The sequence below is a fragment of the Drosophila gunungcola genome, unplaced genomic scaffold (genome assembly GCF_025200985.1).
Source record: "Drosophila gunungcola strain Sukarami unplaced genomic scaffold, Dgunungcola_SK_2 000063F, whole genome shotgun sequence".
NCBI classification, from domain to species: Eukaryota; Metazoa; Arthropoda; class Insecta; order Diptera; family Drosophilidae; genus Drosophila; species Drosophila gunungcola.
The window spans coordinates 307,314-327,003 of NW_026453226.1; the positions used below are offsets into that span (position 1 = coordinate 307,314).

The 19,690-nt window shown below is 38.1% G+C and overlaps 1 long non-coding RNA gene across 1 annotated transcript; it reads right to left on the bottom strand.

The window, feature by feature from the left end:
* Positions 1–11,711: 11,711 nt before the first annotated feature.
* Positions 11,712–13,773, bottom strand: LOC128264280 (uncharacterized). The gene is made up of 3 exons (XR_008268704.1): positions 13,593–13,773; positions 11,930–12,084; positions 11,712–11,865 (listed from the first exon to the last, which is right to left on the bottom strand). It is a non-coding gene; the product is annotated as an uncharacterized LOC128264280 (long non-coding RNA).
* Between the last annotated feature and the right edge of the window lie 5,917 nt (positions 13,774–19,690).

The window sequence follows — 19,690 nt, forward strand, 5'->3', positions numbered from 1 at the left end:
TTAAATACTTTTGAAAACATTTAAATTATGATTTACTTGAGTATGCTAAAAAAAAACATTGAAACTATGATTATTTGCAGCTCAATTATTAGATAGTTATTTTATATATTTTTATTATTTCTATGGGAGCTATATGCTATAGACGTCCGATTTTGATAAAATTTATACCATAATTCTGAAATAATTAAACATTGCTATATGTCGAAGAACTAAACAAAAAATTAAAAAACAGAAAAGTTATAATTTTTTTCATTTATTTTTCCGATTGTTCCTATGGGAGCTATATGCTATAGTCGTCCGATTTTGATGAAATTAAAACCGTAATTCTGAAATATTAAACCATTACTATATCTCGAAGAACTAAACAAAAAATTAAAAAACAGCAAAGTTATAATTTTTTTCATTTATTTTTCCGATTGTTCCTATGGGAGCTATATGCTATAGTCGTCCGATTTTGATGAAATTTAAACCGTAAATCGGAAATATTTTACCATTACTATATGTCGAAGAACTAAACAAAAAATTAAAAAACAGCAAAGTTATAATTTTTTTTCATTTATTTTTCCGATTGTTCCTATGGGAGCTATATGCTATAGTCGTCCGATCCGGCTCGTTCCGACTTATATACTACCTGCAATAGAAAGACAACTTTTGGGAAAGTTTCATGCAGATAGCTTTAAAACTGAGAGACTAGTTTGCATATAAACGGACGGACAGACGGACAGACGGACGGACAGACGGACATGGCTAGATCGACTCTCCTAGTGATGCTGATCAAGAATATATATACTTTATAGGGTCGGAAACGTCTCCTTCACTGCGTTGCAAACTTCTGACTGAAATTATAATACCCTCTGCAAGGGTATAAAAATGTAACTTCCTAACTTTTCAAGTTTTATATTTGTTTTAAAAAAGTAACATATTATTGTTTTTAAACTAATATATTTTGTATATTTCTTACTTTTAGTTACTAACTTTACGGAAATAAAAAATATAAAAATCTTTCTGTTTGTTTTTTGTTTTAAGAATAACAATTGCCGCTGCTGTATATTGCGAAAATTGAGTATTTTCTGAAAAATTATTTATTTTTAGTTAAATAAAACCGAAAACGAGTGGCGTAAAGTTTTATTAGTGGCGGAAACTTTTATTCGGAGACGAGGTGAATTTGTAGAGAGAGACAGCTTTATTGTGCTCCCGCCTTCGCCCTAAACTAACTTAGATGTTAAAAAGAGAAACAAAGCTCAAATGAGCCAACACCGGTCCCGTTGATGGCCTGTAACGCTTCAAGCAACTGGGAGCGTCGTTAGGAGCTTTGAATAAAATTTCAAAAACGTATAAAAAAGGAAAAAAATCTAACGAAATATTAAAAATTGATTGATTAAATTGGTAAAGAAAAAATTAAAAACTGGATTTGTGGCCAATAGCATTTACAAAATAAAAGCTTAACTGTTATCAGACACTGTATATCTGTGCAGCAAGAAGTGATTCGAAAAACATTTCGTTTGCACTTTACAGCAGAGTTACCTTTTCGCAGACACTTGGAAAACAATAGATATTTGGGACCATCGATATTTTAGATTTTTTTCAAACAAAACATCGATAAAACATCGACGTTTTTGGTTAAAGTAAAAAAAAAATTATTTAACAACTCAAAAATGTATTCTTGTTTTGAGATCAGGTTTTAGTTCTTGTTAATGAATAACAATTCATCCACAATATTTGATTTAAGGCAGTTCCTGCGATCGGAAACAATTTGCCCAGCTTTGCTTAATACCAGTTCCGACATACCTACAAACGCATGTACAAAAATCTTTAAAATAATACTTGTCACAAATTTGTCCATCGCCAACTTCTTTGCATGCAACCAACACCACCGTTATTGAGGTAACGTAAACACTTTACTAAAAATGGCCAAATACATAAGAAATTAAAATTAATTAAAGACAAATTTAACTTTACTTATAGCCTGATTCCATTGGCGCATTAAAACGCATTTAGCCTAATGCGCATTTATTTACACAGGGAATCCCATAAGGCTAAATGCCGCATTTAAAATAAATGCGATTATTAAATGCGATTAAAAACCATTCGCCACGAACGTTTTTAGAAAAAATACCGGAAAATACCGATGTTTAACGATATTTTGTTCGTGCCACCACTACAACAGCTGTTTTATGTATGCATAGTTGGCGCAATTTTTTATGTCTTTTGAATATAAAATCTATTTTGTATAAAAATGACTGAAACCTTGAGCGCACGCTGCAAATTCGGCTCGCAGTACCACAATGCATTACTGCTGGATCCTAGCCCTTTTTGGAAACTGTGATGGTCTCCATTCCAAACCCGTCATAACAACGCAATCAGCTTCTGTCCTGCTGAGCATTACAGAGTTAAGTAAACTCACTCATGTTCATTAATTTTAATTAATTTCTTTTGGATTTGCCAAAATGCAAAAGTAAGCAAACCCAGATCAGCTGCTTGTGCCACTCACATGTCGGAGTAGCATTAGCTAAATGCTAATGCGCCAATGGAATCAGGCACATTTAAAAAGTCAACTAATGCGGCAATGGAATCAGGCTATTACATGCTGTGTTCATTGCCCAGATAAACTAAAAACAATCGATAGCAAATTGACAAAACCCGATACCCGATAATAAAATACTAGACGTAATTGGGTAACTAAAATAACGTTCGATAAAATACGAAAATTGTATTTAAAAATGGAATAAAAAAGACAAAATATTCTTGATGCGCCGAAATGAAATAAACGCACACATGCTCCCGTGTATGAGAATGCATGATCACGCATACATACAAAGACGAATTCAAGCGCAGGGCAACCTTCTTCAAAAAGCGCCTCTCTGCGACTGAACGACTGAACTCGTGCAATGAGTGCGCGTGCATAAAAATGAGAATAAGAATGAGAGAGCAAAAAACCCGAACGCACACGAAGTGCATGGTTTGGTGCGTGGTTTGTGGTTTGTGTTTTAAGGACTTTGCCACTTACGCAACCTGAAGATCCCTAACACCCAGCTTAGATCTGATTTTTGATGGAAGGTTTAGGGAAAATTTTTGAATAGACTGTTAACGAGTACACTGCTTTCGTAAGAAAAACTTTGGTCGATTAAGTACATGTACATCTGGCTTTGTCTAGTCCGAACTTTATTCATGCACTAACATGGCTGAGGCCATTAATATCTTTTATAATCCATTGAAGTCCTTCTTCCAATAGTGTGTTCCGTTACACTATCTGTCTTACTTCAATAAGCTCCATGGATTAATAAAGAGCTGTCACGTCTAAAAATGTTAAGTCCAGGCTTTATAATAAATGTTTTTCGTCCAGATACTTTAGTGCTCGGTCGAATTTTACCGTGCTTAACGCCCAGTGTTAAAATGGCTATTTAACTCAAGTTTTTACAAGATCCAAAACACTTTTATAATATTGTTAATACTAAGCGTAAACCTGCCTCTTACCCAGCATCTCTATCGTTTAAAAATTCTACGACAAGCACTGATAATCTTAATTTGCCATGTCCAAGTCTAACTTAATCTTTTGTCCGAATTTAAGTGAAAACTTTGTTCTCGTTGATCTGAAATGACGGTGTTTCAGGCTGTGTGTTTAGATACTGCGCAGAGACCCTGTGCAGACCACTACGTAAATTGATTTCCCTATCCATAATAAACGTCTGACTTCCCACCTATTTGGAAGAAGTCATTTGTTGTTCCCCTTCATAAAAAGGGAATTAAATCAAATACAAGAGGTTTAAATATAGAGGTATTTCTCCGTTGTCCGCTATCACCAAGCTTTTTGAAACATTATTACACCCCATTTGCAACATCTCTGTATTTCGATTATATCCCCATGCTAACACGGGTTTATAAGACGCAGGACTTCGACGACAAACCTCTTGGAACTTCGTATAAATGGCTTCAGAAATAACCTTCGGACTGACAATGTTTACATTGACTTTAGTAAAACGTTTGATTCTGTAAATACCTCATTCTTGTACTGAAGTTAGACCTACTAGGGTTTTCAAATTATCTAACATGGATTTTGAGTTATCTGAGTGGTAGGACACAACGAGTACTCATTAAAAGCACTGTCTCTTAAATGATCAAAGTTACTTCAGGCGTCCCACAAGGGAGCCACCTTGGTCCATTTCTGTTTACCTTATTTATTAACGATCTCCCTCTAGTTTTGACAAGTCGTGTGTCCTAATGTTACGCCGGCAACATAGCGGTATTTCCCTCTGTTCAGATTTACAAACGGACCTTAATGCTTTTAAAGCATGGGGTTCTGTATATCTATTGGACTTAAAAAGCGCTAATTGCAAAGTAATGACATTTTATCGGGTCAAGCCTCAATGTGCCATTTATACGCTAGATGCTTGTGAGTTGAATAGAATTAGACATATTGATGACCTTGGCGTCCTTTTATACCCATAACTTAAGTTTTCTGACCATATTAATTCCGTGGTAAATTCATAAAAAGGTAATCTAAGCAATTTGATAGTCCCTATGTCACAAAGACGTTGTTCATTTTATTAGTTCGTCCAGTCCTGGAGTATTGCTTTCCAGTTTGGAGTCCATAATATAGTGTACATATAGACTGGGTCACCTACATTTTTCTGTGCCTAATAAAATTACTGGAACTATATTCCTCTTATTTTAAACCACTGTCGATCAAACTATTATATGCATAATAAACTCTCTCATAACACATTTCTACTACCGACTCTTTACTCAATAGAATTGCAAAAACATTGAAATTAAGTACAACGATGTTAATCAAATTTTTTTTCTTTCCTTAAAATTTTCCAAAATTTTTCCAAATAGTAATTAAACGATTGTCTTAATGGACCTTAATATAAACTAATATTTATGTAACAAAAAAAAAAAAAAACAAAAACTTCATATAAACTTGCAAAAACAATAGAAAAAATTAAATTAAAGGAACTTTAGTTTTTTTAGCTTTATTAGTATCTCAGCTATTGTATCAGTCTATAGCCATTGATTTTTTTTGATGAACGCTCTTTCGGGTTCGTTCGAGGTCTCCGGTATACACAAGTATTTCGATAAAAACTATAGCAATAATTAATAAATAGAAAAAAATGTGAATATATATTTATCAAGTTTGCGTACAGGGTGCTTAACGTCTCTTACTTGTAGTAAAATCATCGATGTTGGAAAAAATCCTCAATGTATCGCAAATTTTAAAAACATCGATGCCATCGATAGTGACTTCGATGTTTTTGCATCCCTAACAGAGCTGTAAGAACCGCGACAGTGCCCCCACTCGATGTTTTCGATAGTGATAGTTTAAACCGTCGATAATATAGATACTATTAATCTTAAAACATTTTTATAACCTTGCAGATGGTATTATAATTTCAGTCAGAAGGTTGCAACGCAGTAAAGGTGATATTTCCGACCCTCTAAAGATTCATCTGCAAATTCAGATTCGCATATTGATAAGTTAATGTGTCCATAGCCCTCTGAAAAACATCAGTAAAGTTACTAATTTGTCAGTGCTTCCTTGCCTGGTGAGGTCTGTCGGTTGCTTGCTTTCTCAGGCCTATTACTCCTTTTAAATGAAATGACACTTTTGGACGTTTTTATTTCCAATTAAATTAAAGCTTAGATTTTCTGCCATCCATTTCGAATATATTTGTACAAACTTCTTCTTCTTTCTAATGCCATTTTTTTTGACATTTTCGCAGTACATTTACGGAAAACATTTGCGCTTTCTCCCTTAAAGCTTTTTTGTTGACATCAAGAATACTGACATCGATTTGTTCACTTAAAAAAAAAGACTGATAGCTTGTCGCGACTGCCCATTTGCTTACGCCACACTTCCAGATTGCTTTCGAAAAAATTAAATTTGGCAAAAAGTCGCTGACGCAGTCAAGAACTTAACAAACCTAAAAATTTTCTTAAGAATTCATTTAAAAGTATAATTATTATTACAAAAGCTCTACAGGGGACACCACGTGCTAAATTTAAAAATTTTAAGAAATACACGAACAAAACAAGCAAAATACCGATAACCACATATAATACAAACCTGTATACTGAATCTCTATTTCAAATTAAAACGTTTTAGATTGCAGTTGAAGAATTATAAACTTTAAATTGCACCTCAAATGAAAGTCAAATGTAAACTCTTGCTGTTCGCTTGCAACATTTGACTTCGTCACGTTATAATTTTTGTAAAAAAACACATAAGGGCTACCGAATAAATGGGCTAAAAATCGTCATCGCTTCAATGTTTTTGAACATACGCGCATATTAATCGAAAAGTAGGTCTTATAGGGAATATTTAATTTTGAAAATTGCTGTTGGGCCATGTAAACTTCGGGTTGAAGGATTTGATTCCTTTCTTATATAAACTTTCTATTTCTAATGTTTATTTTCTTTGATTTTTTTATTTGTTGCAAGCGATATCTCTTTTTTTCCTCGTCGCTTGGCTTAGTGTGCCTTTTTTTTGTTATTTACAATATACATTAATTGAATTTGAGTTTAAAAAGCCAACATTGGGCCAATCATTACTCTAGATCGACCTCGATCTACATATATTTATAAACATCTTCAACTACACAATTTAAGAGTTATTATACACGATTGCACCCAATGCTTAAGTCTGGCAGCCTCAAGTATGCCCTTGTAATCGATCACTTGGCAATACATGGTTAATTTTATAATTCTTAATTAGGTGAGAATTTCTTACAATATCCTGCAGTAACATCTACATTTCGGATAGCTACAAAATCACAAGCTTTATAAAGAAGCGGTGCCTTATGTCGTAAAGCATATCTACCTTCATTTTGTATTTGCCGCTGTATATTCTTACTAGCTTCTATCCTTTCGGTGGTCACGTCAACGTGTTAAAGTACTCAGATTACTACCAAACAGCTAAATACTAGGTGTCTTTAAGGTACTCTCCGCTGGTTCGGACAACTTACATAAAATTGGGATTAGAACTCGGTTTATTCGCTCGACCAGGCCAGAGGGGTAGCGGTTGCAACTTTAATGTGCTATATATTTCGTTCACTAAGACTATAAAACTCAAAGGAGGTTAAACTGTTACCACGATCAGAAATAATTCGTCGCGACCGAGTACATACTCAAAGTATTTAGCAAGAGAGGGGTTAACTTTCTTAGTATTGGTAGAGTTAACTGGGAACAATTTCACGAACTTAGTAAAAGCATCGATAATAACTAATAAGTGTTTTCTCCACTTTACTCCTCATCAACCGAAACCAATACTTATTTTTCAGGTCACTAACACATTTATCGACACAAAGGTGACCTAACTTTTCATGACTTAATCTAATTTATCTCAGAGTTTGACATTTTCAGGATCTCTAGTCTGCTCGGTTTGTAAAAGTAAATCTATGTCATCAGCGGTAGCCCCAACAAAACTCACTACGGTATTGGTCTTAACATCGCACGGTAAAAACGGTGTATACAATTTATCTATTAAACTTTCGGCAACAGGTTGCTCGAAATGGCCAACAGGAATTAACGGGCTTATTGAATCACAAGTCTTTAATGGTTATTTAGAATCATATGGACATAAGTTTACGAACTCACACGGATCTAACGGGCTTACGAAATGACACGGATTTAACGGTCTTTTAACTATATCATCAAACGGTTTTGGATTTGTCGAAAGCACATGCGGATCGCAAACTTCATCTAACGCGGGATCTAATTATTCCGTTTGTCGACTCAAAGTATCGACGTTGGTCATGCTTGAGCCAGGTGTGTAGTTATAATTTTAGAATTCTAAGGACCATCGCGCAAGACGTGGATTAATTGTTTTCTTATTTAACGTCTGAACATAAGAATTGTGCTCTAAATAGACATGGAAACGACGGAGAGAGTATATTATCGCAAGGGTCTAAAGTTCAAAACTAAACGGGATTTAACGGCAGTTGCTTGGGTAAAAATTTCCATCATTTTGGCGTTGCATCATTACGGGTCTAAACCCGTGAGAGCTCGCATCTTAAGGACAGGCGGGCTTGACAAGGCTTTCTTTAAACTAGTAAAATCTTATTTTTCCAGTTTTATCTTTCGGAAACGGTCCTCTATTTTTAAGCAAATCAGATTACGGCTTAGCAAAACTTACGAAAGTATGAAAACAGACCTAAACTAGAATGGAGGGACTTGTAGTTAAGGGGGGTGTAGGGTATTTACGAATGGCTTGTATGTGTGCTTCGTTTGGAGGTAAAAATGATAGTACAGACATTGTATCCTAAATAGTCAACGCAGTTCTTTAGAAATTTAATTTTCTTGTAGTTGATTTCAAGATTTGATTTGGAAAGTAAAACAAGGTGCCGCTAGAATAATGTCATCTACATATATAATCATAAGCCTCACGTTTACGTATAATTTCATGGAGTACGTTGGAAATAAATCGCTGAAACACAGCAGCGCCATTTTTCAGACCAAATGGCATACGCAGGTACTCGAAGAGCCCGTCAGGCGTAATAAATGCGGTGTATTTTACTAACTCAGTTTCCATACCGATTTGATGAAATCCACTTTTCAGTCGACAACAGAAAATACTTTTTACCTTCAAGATAGACAGTCTTCGATTAGTGGGGACGGAAAGGTATCACTAACTGTCATTTTTTGAACCCTCCATAATCGATGCAGATTCTGATTTCCCATTTCTTTTTCTTGACAAGGGTTATGTTACAGGCTAATAACTCGGCAACGGTTGTATCACCAATGCCTCTCTTTAAGTATGACAAGTATTAGCTCCACAAATCCTTTTTATCTCAGAAAGTCATTCAGCTAGGGATTTATCAAGAACCAAGGGTGCATTCGGGTTTACAGATCTAACACTTAGCTTAAGGGTTTGCGTTTTATCTAAGGGTAAGTTTTTATTCATATTAATTAGCAAGGATGTACAGAATGATTCATTAACAAAAGAAATACGATTTTTTACTGAAATTATATTTGATTCACATTTTCCATTATTTTTTTTCAAAAAAAGTTAATTATTGAGTAATTGAAAAGGGACTCTACCAAGTAGGAGCGCTGTAGGCAAGATAAGATTGGGATTGTCATAAACTCCTAATTCATAATACTTTTCCTCGAACAAAATTGAACTCGGTGTTTTTCCATACATAGTAGGGTGTCCCTTATTTTTCATGTTTGATATATTTTTATGCATACCTTCTTAAAGCTTTCTTAATAACTCAATATGTTCTAGAAAAAAATATTAGCCCGTTGCATGCAAGAGAACCCGTGCCGACTTGCAATTTAAGCTTCCCCGTACAATTTGGTGCGGTTACAGCGCTGCGACTATGGACTACGCTTCACTCTTTATTTCATTCGTAAGTTTTGGTGTTATTGGTGCACTATTGTTTGTTGAGTAAAGATGTCAGTGGCAGTGATAAAAAAAATATTTTTCCATCAAAACGCCAGGTTCTCTCCGTTTTATTTTATAATATTCGCCAAGTCAAGCTAACTCTCAGTGAAAGTGTAAATCTTGTGACTTTGGATTTTTTTATAATTTGGGAAAAAGCGAGAATTCCCACAAGGGCATTGCCTAACTGCGTGAAGAAACTTATTGATTTATACCATGCTTGGAGAGAGCTGCAAAAAAATTGTAAAAAAATCTAGCCATTTTCAAGGACCGAGAAAAGAATTTTAAAATAAGCCTTGATAACTTATTTGATATTGCACATGCTGATGCCTTGAAAATAATAAAAATAGAGGAAGACAAACTATTTTTGAATAAACAAAGAGAACCAGGTCGACCAGGATATTTAGCTGGTTTAGACAAAAAATTGACAGAGAAAGAAGAAAGAGTTAGACAGAGACGATGAGCAAAGAAAATTACACAAAACTTGGAACATTCCGAAGATTCGGACGGGGAACAGATTCCGTATTCTGAAATCAGCTTGCCAGTGGTTCTCGGCTCTAAAACAAGTTCGAAAAGAGGTAGAAAGAAACTGATAACACCTAAACTTTTCGCAGCTTTAGACCGTTGTTAGTGAAGCATTAGAGACTCCGTTTACATTCTTCATGCGGTTGTATAAGCGCTTGGTCTGAGCAGTGATGATTTCCCAATTAATAAATCCTCGATTCAGCGAATTCGTACTCAGATGAGAAAATCTAGGGCAGAAGCAATAAGAACTGATTTTCAGAACAATGTTCCTGATGTAGTCACAGTCCATTGGGATAGAAAACTATTACCAGGGCTGAATGTGCGAGTTTCAAAGAAGAACGCTTGCCAATTATAGTTTCATTTGTCGACAAAGAACAGCTTCTTGCAGTACCAAGACTGGAGAGTTCTTCTGGTAAACATCAAGCAAAAGCCGTCTCAACCGCCCTTTGTGACTGGGATGTTAATAACAAGGTACAAATAATGTGCTGCGACACCACATCTTCGAATACTTGCCGTTACAATGGAGCTTGCGCTCTTTTAGAACACACTTTAGAAAGAGAATTGTTATTGTTTGCTTGTCGTCATCATGTTTATGAGTTGGTCTTAAAAACTGTCTTCAAAACCAAGATAAAGCACATTACTAACAGCGCAGATATTCCGCTCTTTAAGAAGTTCAGAGACAATTCTTTCATAAGAGACGATTATCGTGAATTAGTTGAACTTTGCGTAGTGTTTCTGGGAAAAGATACAAACAAGAAAATAAAAATCAGGCCCCTGGAGCTATGCATCAGGCACGGTGGATGGCAAGAGCGATTTACTCTTTAAAAATATGTTTGCTGCAATCTCAAGTCAGAATGATTGTAAAAGACAAAAGGGCCCTACAAGATGTTTGCCTATTTATCGTCATATTGTATGTAAAGCCTTGGCTTGAATGCACAGTGGCGATTAAAGCACCTAACCAAGATTTGTACTTCTTGAAGGCATTAAAAGAGTACGAAAAAGTTGACACAACAGTTTCAAAAGCTGCTTTAAGCAAGTTTAGACACCACCTATGGTACTTGTGTGAAGAGACAGTCATTTTATCACTGTTTGATAATGAGGTTGATAACCAAACCAAAATGAAAATGATTATAAACTTAAACAGGGACAAGAGGTCAGATATTGGCAAACGCTATATTCCATCAAAGGAAGAAATGTCCCAAACGTTTTTTGGTAAGCTAAAATTATTTTTTGTGTTTGTTTTTTATATATTTTACGTTGTTATTCTTTTTGTTAATTAACCCGTTTTTTTTCAGATAAAACGCTGGATGATTTTGTATCGGAGAAGAGCAAACAATTTCTAACTCGACTGCAGATTGACGACAGTTTTCTTCAGGAAGATATATCTTTTTGGGATGATAATGCTGCTTTTCTGAAAGCTAAAAGTCGGTTGAAGGTTGTAAATGACACTGCTGAGAGGGCTGTCAAATTAATGCAAGATTTTCAAGGACTTATCACGGCGGAAGAAGAACAAAAACAATACCTGTTGCGCTGTGTCAACGAACATAGACATTTATGTCCGTACTGTAAAAAAAACACACTTAATAGAAGTTAACCGCCTGATTGTTATTATTTAATGTGTTTAAATAAATATAAATATTACAATAAATTCATTTTGCATTTTATTCACTTCATTAATTTCATTTTGAATAATTTTATAGAAGATTAGAATAATAGGAAAAAAAACATTTTTTGATCAAATTTGAAGCTCGGTCGACACGGGTTGGTAAGGTTTTACTTTTATAAAAGCTACAGGGGGTATGCATTACAAAATTGGAAAAAAAAATTTTTTTTGTCATATAAGGGACACCCTATTACATAGGTATTGATGTTCCACCAATTCCACGAAAAGGACTTCTTCTTAATTGATGACTTATATTTAGGTACGGGACTTTCCAATAAACTTATTGGGCTTCCGGTATCTAAAAAAGCAAATATATTATTAGTATCGGTGCATCCAGCTGAAATACTTATTCTTAAACTTACTACTGAATAAACTGCTTGACATCCATGGTCTCTTCAGCTTCTGGCAAGGTTAATCCCACGGTGCGTTTGGGACACTCCGAAACATATGAAATACCCATTAATCGGTCTTTTCGTCTTCATGTAGCAAAAATTATTTATCCAAAAGCTGTGGATATCTGAAGTTGGATGGGATGAATTTCTGGATGAAAAAGTTGCTGGTGAATGGATAAATTTTAATGCAAAGTTAAAAGCAATAGAGAACGTTAGGATTCCACGACGAACTAGGAGGATCGAAAATGAACCTATAGAAATACATGGGTTTGCAGACGCGTCGTTTGCCTCATAAGTATATGGGAATACATCAAGTGGGATTACCATAATAGCAAGCAAAACAAAAGTTAATCCATCAAAAAACCGAAAAACTCTGCCAAAATTGGAATTGTGTGCCGCACACATACCAGCAAAGTTGTAGAATGTAGTTACTGCGACCATAGCGTCGAAAACTTATGTCTTAGCTTGGAGTGATTCAACAATTGCGTTAAGTTGGATAAAAAGTTGGAGAAATAAATACAGGTTTATACGATCAAAAGTAGAACAATTCAAGTAATTGTCCCCAACGACTGCATGGGTACTCATTGGGTCAAAGGAAAATCCTGCTGATTTAGGAAAGAGAGATATACAATTAGACAAGCTTGGAAAGTCTGAACTTTGGTGGAAAGGACCGAAATGGCTTAAAAAGAAAAGAAAGACTGGCCCTTGGAAGAGGAAAAGACAGTTCTACATAATTTAAGCATGGTAAAACAGGAAAACGTTCTGCATGAAATGAAAAATAAATTCAGCAACATGGGAAAATTGATTAAAGTAATGGCTTATGTACTGAGATTCTTAGATCGATGTAAAATAAAACCTTGTTAGGATCAAATAATTTATCAGTAGAAGACGTGGAACGAGCAGAAATGAAAATTTGTAAGCTACATCAGCTTAAAGAATTTCCAGAAGAAGTCAAAAAATTGAAAGGATAAAATGAGATAGACTCCAAGAGTAAATTAGCACCCTTACATCCATTTTTAGATAATAATGAAATTTTAAGAGTCGGAGGCAGACTACAATTTTCGGAGCTAAATTTTAATCCAATTATAATAAACAATTAAATGTTGTGGATAATGTGTTTACAAAATACAATATAATTAAAACCGTCGTGCATCATTGTGTACGGTGCACCAGATTTCGACAATTAATGGGGCAGATTCCCGAGCAAAGAGTTACTACATCACAACCATTTACGCATTCACGAGTAGACTACGCCGGACCTATTAATATGAGAGTTTCAAAAGGAAGAGGACAAAAATCGTACAAAAGATCGCCTTTTTTGTTTGTATGAGCACAAAGGCCGTTCACTTAGAAGCAGTAAGTGATCTTACTAATAAAGCTTTTATGGCAGCCCTAAAAAAAAGAATCGTAGCAAGAAAAGGACGATGCAGACATATATATTCTGACAATGGTACTAACTTTGTTAAAAAAATTAAAAATTTGTCCTTATAGAAGCAATTATACAAAAGAGTATAAATCCGAACCTAGCGGATAAACGCAAACAATGGCAATTTATTTCCCCGGCAAGTCCTCACATTGGAGGAATTTCGGTAAAACATCATTTAAAACGAGTCATGGGAGTCAGCACACTTACTTAAGAAGAAATGAGTTCATTATTAGCAGAAATTGAACAAATATTGAATTCCAGACCGTTGTATTCGATTGATGATGGAAACAATCTTGAAGAGATTTTGACAACAGCGCATTTTCTAATTGTAAGACCAACACTTGATATACCAGAAGAGATGCCGGGCATCTTAATTTTGTCCTGCCGTTTTTACGTATCGTGCCTGGTCTGGGGCTATGTCTCCGCCTATATAGGCAACGGTTAGTGTGACCAGATCGGACGATGACGATAATCACGCTTTGGGTTATTGGGCGATGAATATCGGCGATCGATAACTTCATCGAATAAGTGTGACCGGGTGCTGTTGGCTTTGGGCGCGCGTTTGAATAATGTCGTTGTACTTAGTTTTATTAGTTGTTGTGACGGTGAGTCAGTCACTTTGAATGGGTCCTCGTATTTCGGTGCTTACTTGGCTGCAAACCCAATAGCTGCCCTTGATAATGAATGTTGTCGTTCCCACACGAGATCTCCGTCTTTGGGTCTCCAGCTTCTTTTCCGTAGGTTTTACGTTATGGCTTGATCTTGTGCTGCTTTTTTCATGTTCCGATGTGCCAACTTGCTTGTTTCTTTTTTTTTTTTTTTTTTTTCTACATATGCATTTTATTTATTGAATCTTCTCTGAATTGAGACTAACAATAAGTATATAAAATCTTAAATTAAAAAGCTATATTGACAGTCAAGTTGACTGACGCGGGATGTAAGGGCTCCAATAACTATTGCTTAGCTGGAAGGTCATTTCGTTGCAATCGGGTCCGGTTGGAAACCCTGGCTAGGCCCCTGGCGAGCTGGTTTGGATGAGAAGTTAGCTTGGTGTGGTAGGACGCCTTTTGTTTTGAAATTTAATCTTTTACGGGTAGAATGCCAAGATCTCTGTGGATGTTGTCGTTCCGAACATACCAAGGTGCCCCAGTGATAGTTCTCAGGATTTTTGATTGTGCTCGCTGGATAATGTCGATGTTACTGCTGCTCGCGTTTCCCCACAATTGGGAGCCGTAAGTCCAGACTGACTTAAGCGTTGAATTGTAGAGCAGAACCTTGAAGTCTAGGCAGAGGGGGGAGCGAGTGTTTATGAGCCAATGAAGGCTATTGGATTTTAGTTTTAGATGAATTTTCTTAGCTTCGATATGTCTCCGCCATGTAAGTCTTCTGTCAAGGTGGACGCCAAGGAACGTTATTCAGAGTTAGCGGGGGACACGTTTGTCTGTTAAGAGTAAACGTTATGTGTTTACACCTTTGCGCATTTATTTTTATACGCCAATCTGATAACCACCTCTCCACTACCACGAGATGATCAGCTAGTTGTGCTGTTGCCTGAATTGGGCATTTGGACCGACTTAAGATCGCGGTATCGTCTGCGAATGTAGAAGTAGTTAGCCGCTCGTTCGTGGGAATATCTGCGGTGTAAAGGAGAAATATAGTTGGACCAAGGGCGCTACCTTGAGGAACTCCAGCCTCTATCGTGTAATCGTCGGATATTGTAGTGTTGCATCTCACGGCGAAGGCTCTGTTGTAAAGGTACGATTCAAGTATCCTGTGAGTGTTTTCCGGTAGTAACGCTCTGATTTTATGCATAAGGCCATCGAGCCAGACTCGGTCGAAACCCTGCGCAACGTCAAGGAATACCGCACTGCAGTATTCCCGAGACTCGAATGCAGTTCGTATTTCCGTTGTAAATCTGTTAACTTGCTCTATTGTTCCATGGCTTTCTCGAACGTCTTTTCTCCAAAACAAGCTGTTCGATTTCAAGGTTAGTTTTGTGTTGGTGTGTGTGCCCATCCCTCCCTTGCGGTGTAGAGACATTGGCTGCTGCGATGAGTACAGACTCCAATGCATTGGCATAGCAGTCGATGTCCTCCTTGAAGTTGAGTTACTTTTTGAACTTCAGCCAGTTGGTTCGATGCGACGTCAGCCTGCAAGGGTGCTCGATTAATTCCGGGCTTTAAAGAAGAGTTATTAGCACTGGTGAGTGGTCCGATGATAGATCCAAAAGCGATTTTGCAGATATTAGATTGCGAGAAATATTTTTTGTCACAGCAAAATCAATTAAATCAGGTAGTTTTCTAGGATCTGTTGGCCAGTATGTAGGACTGCCTGGTGAAACGTAGTCCAGTTTGTTGCATGTTTTGATGAGTGCATTATATAGTTGCCTTCCTTTGGGGGTAACAAGGCGGGATCCCCAGTGTGTGTGCTTGGCGTTGTAATCACCTGCTGCTATGAATCGCTCTCCAAGTGAATTGTAGAAGTCCATGAATTGGTCTTCTGAGACTGTAAAGCGGGGTGGGCAGTAGACAGCGGCAATGGCAAGGTTGCTGGTGCCCAACTGTAATTTTATCGATGTATCTTTTATGCGTTGCAACCGTGCTTCGATCGTCTCCTTTACTATTCCAAATCCGGGTTGTAACGTACACACCTAGACGGTGTACGATACAATGATTGGTAGTATGTAAGGTTATGGGTGTAAGCGACTTATCATGAATAATAAATATTAAGTTAGTAGTATGTAAGATTATAGTTGTAAGCGACGTATGGATAATAAATATTAAGTTGAAACCGAATATTAAGTCATAGTATAGTTCCAAACCCGAGTGGCAACGCTAGCCTATACTTAGCGAGAAAATACTAGAAAGTAAGGAATATACCAGAAATCCCGAACGCAAGAAAAGGGAGCGTGGGGAAGGTGGTCATACAACGATCGAGTTGGCGGGCTGATCAGTGTTCCGAGGTTAGTGTACATAATATTCCTCTCCGTTAAGGAAAGACTGTGTAGCGGACTCGTAGGAGGGTATTAGATAAATAAAACAATCTAGCAAAAAATAAAGAAAAGAAGTGAAAGTGAAATCCCTCGTTTGTGATTTTTATTCGTAGTCGATGAGTAGGTTTTTTCCTCGTAGTGCATGCGACCTGTACGCGGACACCCGGCCCGTCTGGTCTAGTACCCCTAGCTTCCCTCCTCGTAGTATTTGTGACCTGTACGCGGACACCCGGCCCTTCTGGTCTAGAATCCTAGCTTCCCTCCTCGTAGTATTTGTGACCTGTACGCGGACACCCGGCCCGTCTGGTCTAGTATCCTAGCTTCCCTCCTCTTAGTATTTGTGACCTGTACGCGGACACCCGTCCCGTCTGGTCTAGTACCCCAGTTTCCCCCTCGTAGTGCATGCGACCTGTACGTGGACACCCGGCCCGTCTGGTCTAGTACCCTAGCTTTCCTCCTCGTTGTGCATGTGACTTGCGCGCGGACATCATTCCCGACTGGTCGATCATACCGCCATCCTTTTCCCTTCACTCCCCCCGCGTCCGACAAATTCTACCCGGCTCGGCCTCGCCCGAAGCTCCAGCTCGGGGGATTTTTGGCCTCCGACACGCGGAAAACGACTTGTGCGCCCCAATCGCGGAAGTGACCAGTGATATCTCTCAGCGTTTCCCACTCTCGTGAAATCGTTTGCCCGCCTTGGCCTCATCCGAATGTCCAGCCCGGTGGATTTTTGGTCTCCGACACGCGGAAAACGACTTGTGCGTCCCAATCATGGAAGGGACCAGTGACATCACCCAACGTTTCCACTCTCGTGAAATCGTTTGCCTGGCTTGGCCTCGCCCCAAATTCCAGCCCGTTGGATTTTTAACTCCGGAGCAAGGTACGGCGCGACCCACTCCGACATCACTCTCTCTCCCGGCGTCCATGAGAACCTTCGGCGTGACCCCCCAAAAGACTCATTCACTCGTTGAATGAATCTCTCTAGTCCGGTGTTTCGGTGATTTAAAAATTTCTTGTAAAGGACTCCTGGATCTGACTGAGATCTGTACCCCGGCCAGAGAGCATCCTTACAGGGTGTGGTTACGTTATACAGACTCCCAGGTTGTCGTATTTCCCGTCCGTATAGTAGATACGCCGGGCTGTATCCTGTTGACTCTGACCTGCTGCTATTGATAGCCATTGATATTTCGGGTAGCCAGTCGTCCCACCGCGTGTGTTCGGTTCCGCAGAATTGAGCTATCATTGTCTTAACGTCCTATTTGCCCTCTCGGCCGGGTTCTCTTGTGGGGTGTATGGAGCTGTCAACTGGTGGACGATTCCCCATTTCTGCAGCTGCGATTTAGTTTATCTGATTTAGTTTGAAGTTTTCTCAACCACTGAAGAGCAGTCGGTGTTTTAAGTGACACGACTGCGATATGCCCTGTTCCCATCTCAGTGGACTGATTTCTATAAATTCGAATACATACATATATGTAAAACATTTTTCTGCTACCACTGATTTAAATAATAAACAAAAATAAAATGTATGTTGAAATATTAAAAAAATATATTATAACATATAATATTCATATTTTTATCATAACCCAATAGTAAATACGCCCATATTCTTAGGGTACCAAGTTTGAAAAGTGGCAAAAGACAAAATATTCTTGATGCGCCGAAATGAAATAAACGCACACATGCTCCCGTGTATGAAAATGCATGATCACGCATACATACAAAAACGAATTCAAGCGCAGGGCAGCTTTCTTCTAAAAGCGAGAAATGAGAATAAGAATGAGAGAGCAAAAAACCCGAACGCACACGAAGTGCAGGGGCCTGCTGCTGTGAGCACGGGGGGCCTCCCGCTTTCCGTTTTTTTGTGTCCAAAATCGTTGTATGAAATGACCAGTCTATATGTTGTATAGTTAGTGGTCGTACGTACTGTTGTATGTCTCTGTGCATCCCTTGCCAGTAGTATGATGCCATTACCCGGTGCTTCGTTTTTCTGATCCTTAGGTGGCCTGCTTCGCCATGGTTTTCTCGTAGAACTCGTTCCCTTTGGTTCTTTGCCACGCTTAGCTTACACGGTTGCGTATCCTCGTCTGCGGCCCATTACGGAAGATGTCTATACAGTTTTCCTTTTATTATCGTGTAATATGGCCATGTTTCTGGCTCTTTTTCTATTGCAAGGAGTTTCTGTTTTATCCACCCGCCTTCCTCGACTTCGACACCGTGTACTTGTTCCTCGAGCATTCGGGATAATGCGTCTGCGACGAAGTGGTATCCCTCCAGGTACATCCTCATTTTCTGGATGCCCCAGGCACTCTTTTTCGGTGGCCTAGTAGTTTTGTTCTGTTTTTGTAAGTTTCCGACTGGCGTATGAGATAACGTGTTCGCCGTTTTCATACTCTTGGGTCAGTACTGCTCCTAGTTCGTAGTTACTGGCGTCCGTCTGAAGTACAAAGATTCTTCCAAAGTCAAGGCAAGCCAGGACGGGTGCTTCGGTTAGGGCTTTCTTTAAGTTTCTGGTCGCCTTTTCTGTCTCCTCTGTCCATTTGAACTTTGTCCCCTTCTTAACCAGGTTGTATAGCGGTTGCGCCAGTTCCGTGAAGTTAGGGACAAATCGTTTGTACCAGGAGGCCAGGAGGTCTGTGGACTTGGCATGTTGAGGATCGCGGCTATCTTTTCTGGATCTTGCGCTGACTACGTGCCCTAGATATTTCAGTTCTTCCTTAAGGAAGTGGCATTTCTTTGTGTTGATCTTCAGGTTTGCCTTGCGGAGTCGTCTCATTACTTCTTGCAGTTTCTCCAGGTGTACCTGTTTCGTACCTCCGATCACCACTATGTCATCCAGGTATGGTTCCAGGGTTCCATCTCCGGTCCGATAACTGAGTCTAGAGCACTTTGGAAAGTCGCTGGTGCTGTGTGAAATCCGAAGGCATTACTTTCCACTGAAACAGTCCGCGTCCTAGTACAGTAAAGGCAGTGCACAGTGGTTCCGTCAGAGGCCAAAAATCAAAAAATTTTATGACATATTTTTTAAGCAAAATGTATCAAAATTGTCTCTTAAAAGTCCAAACTTCTCTTTGGCATACCGGATTTTACTATAAATCTAACGGTACTTTCTAAAAATAGATTTGCAATCGTGAACACGTGTTCATTTTGGCAACGCAGCTGCGCTTTGGAAGTTATTTCTCTCTTTCAATTCGCCCTTTAAAGTGATCAGACGTACGCTGCAGTGCTCCGATTTGAATAATTTAACATGAATTATGAAATTGAAGGTATTTACTTTAAATTGAGATATTAATAATTAACTTTCCTGAAAAAGTTT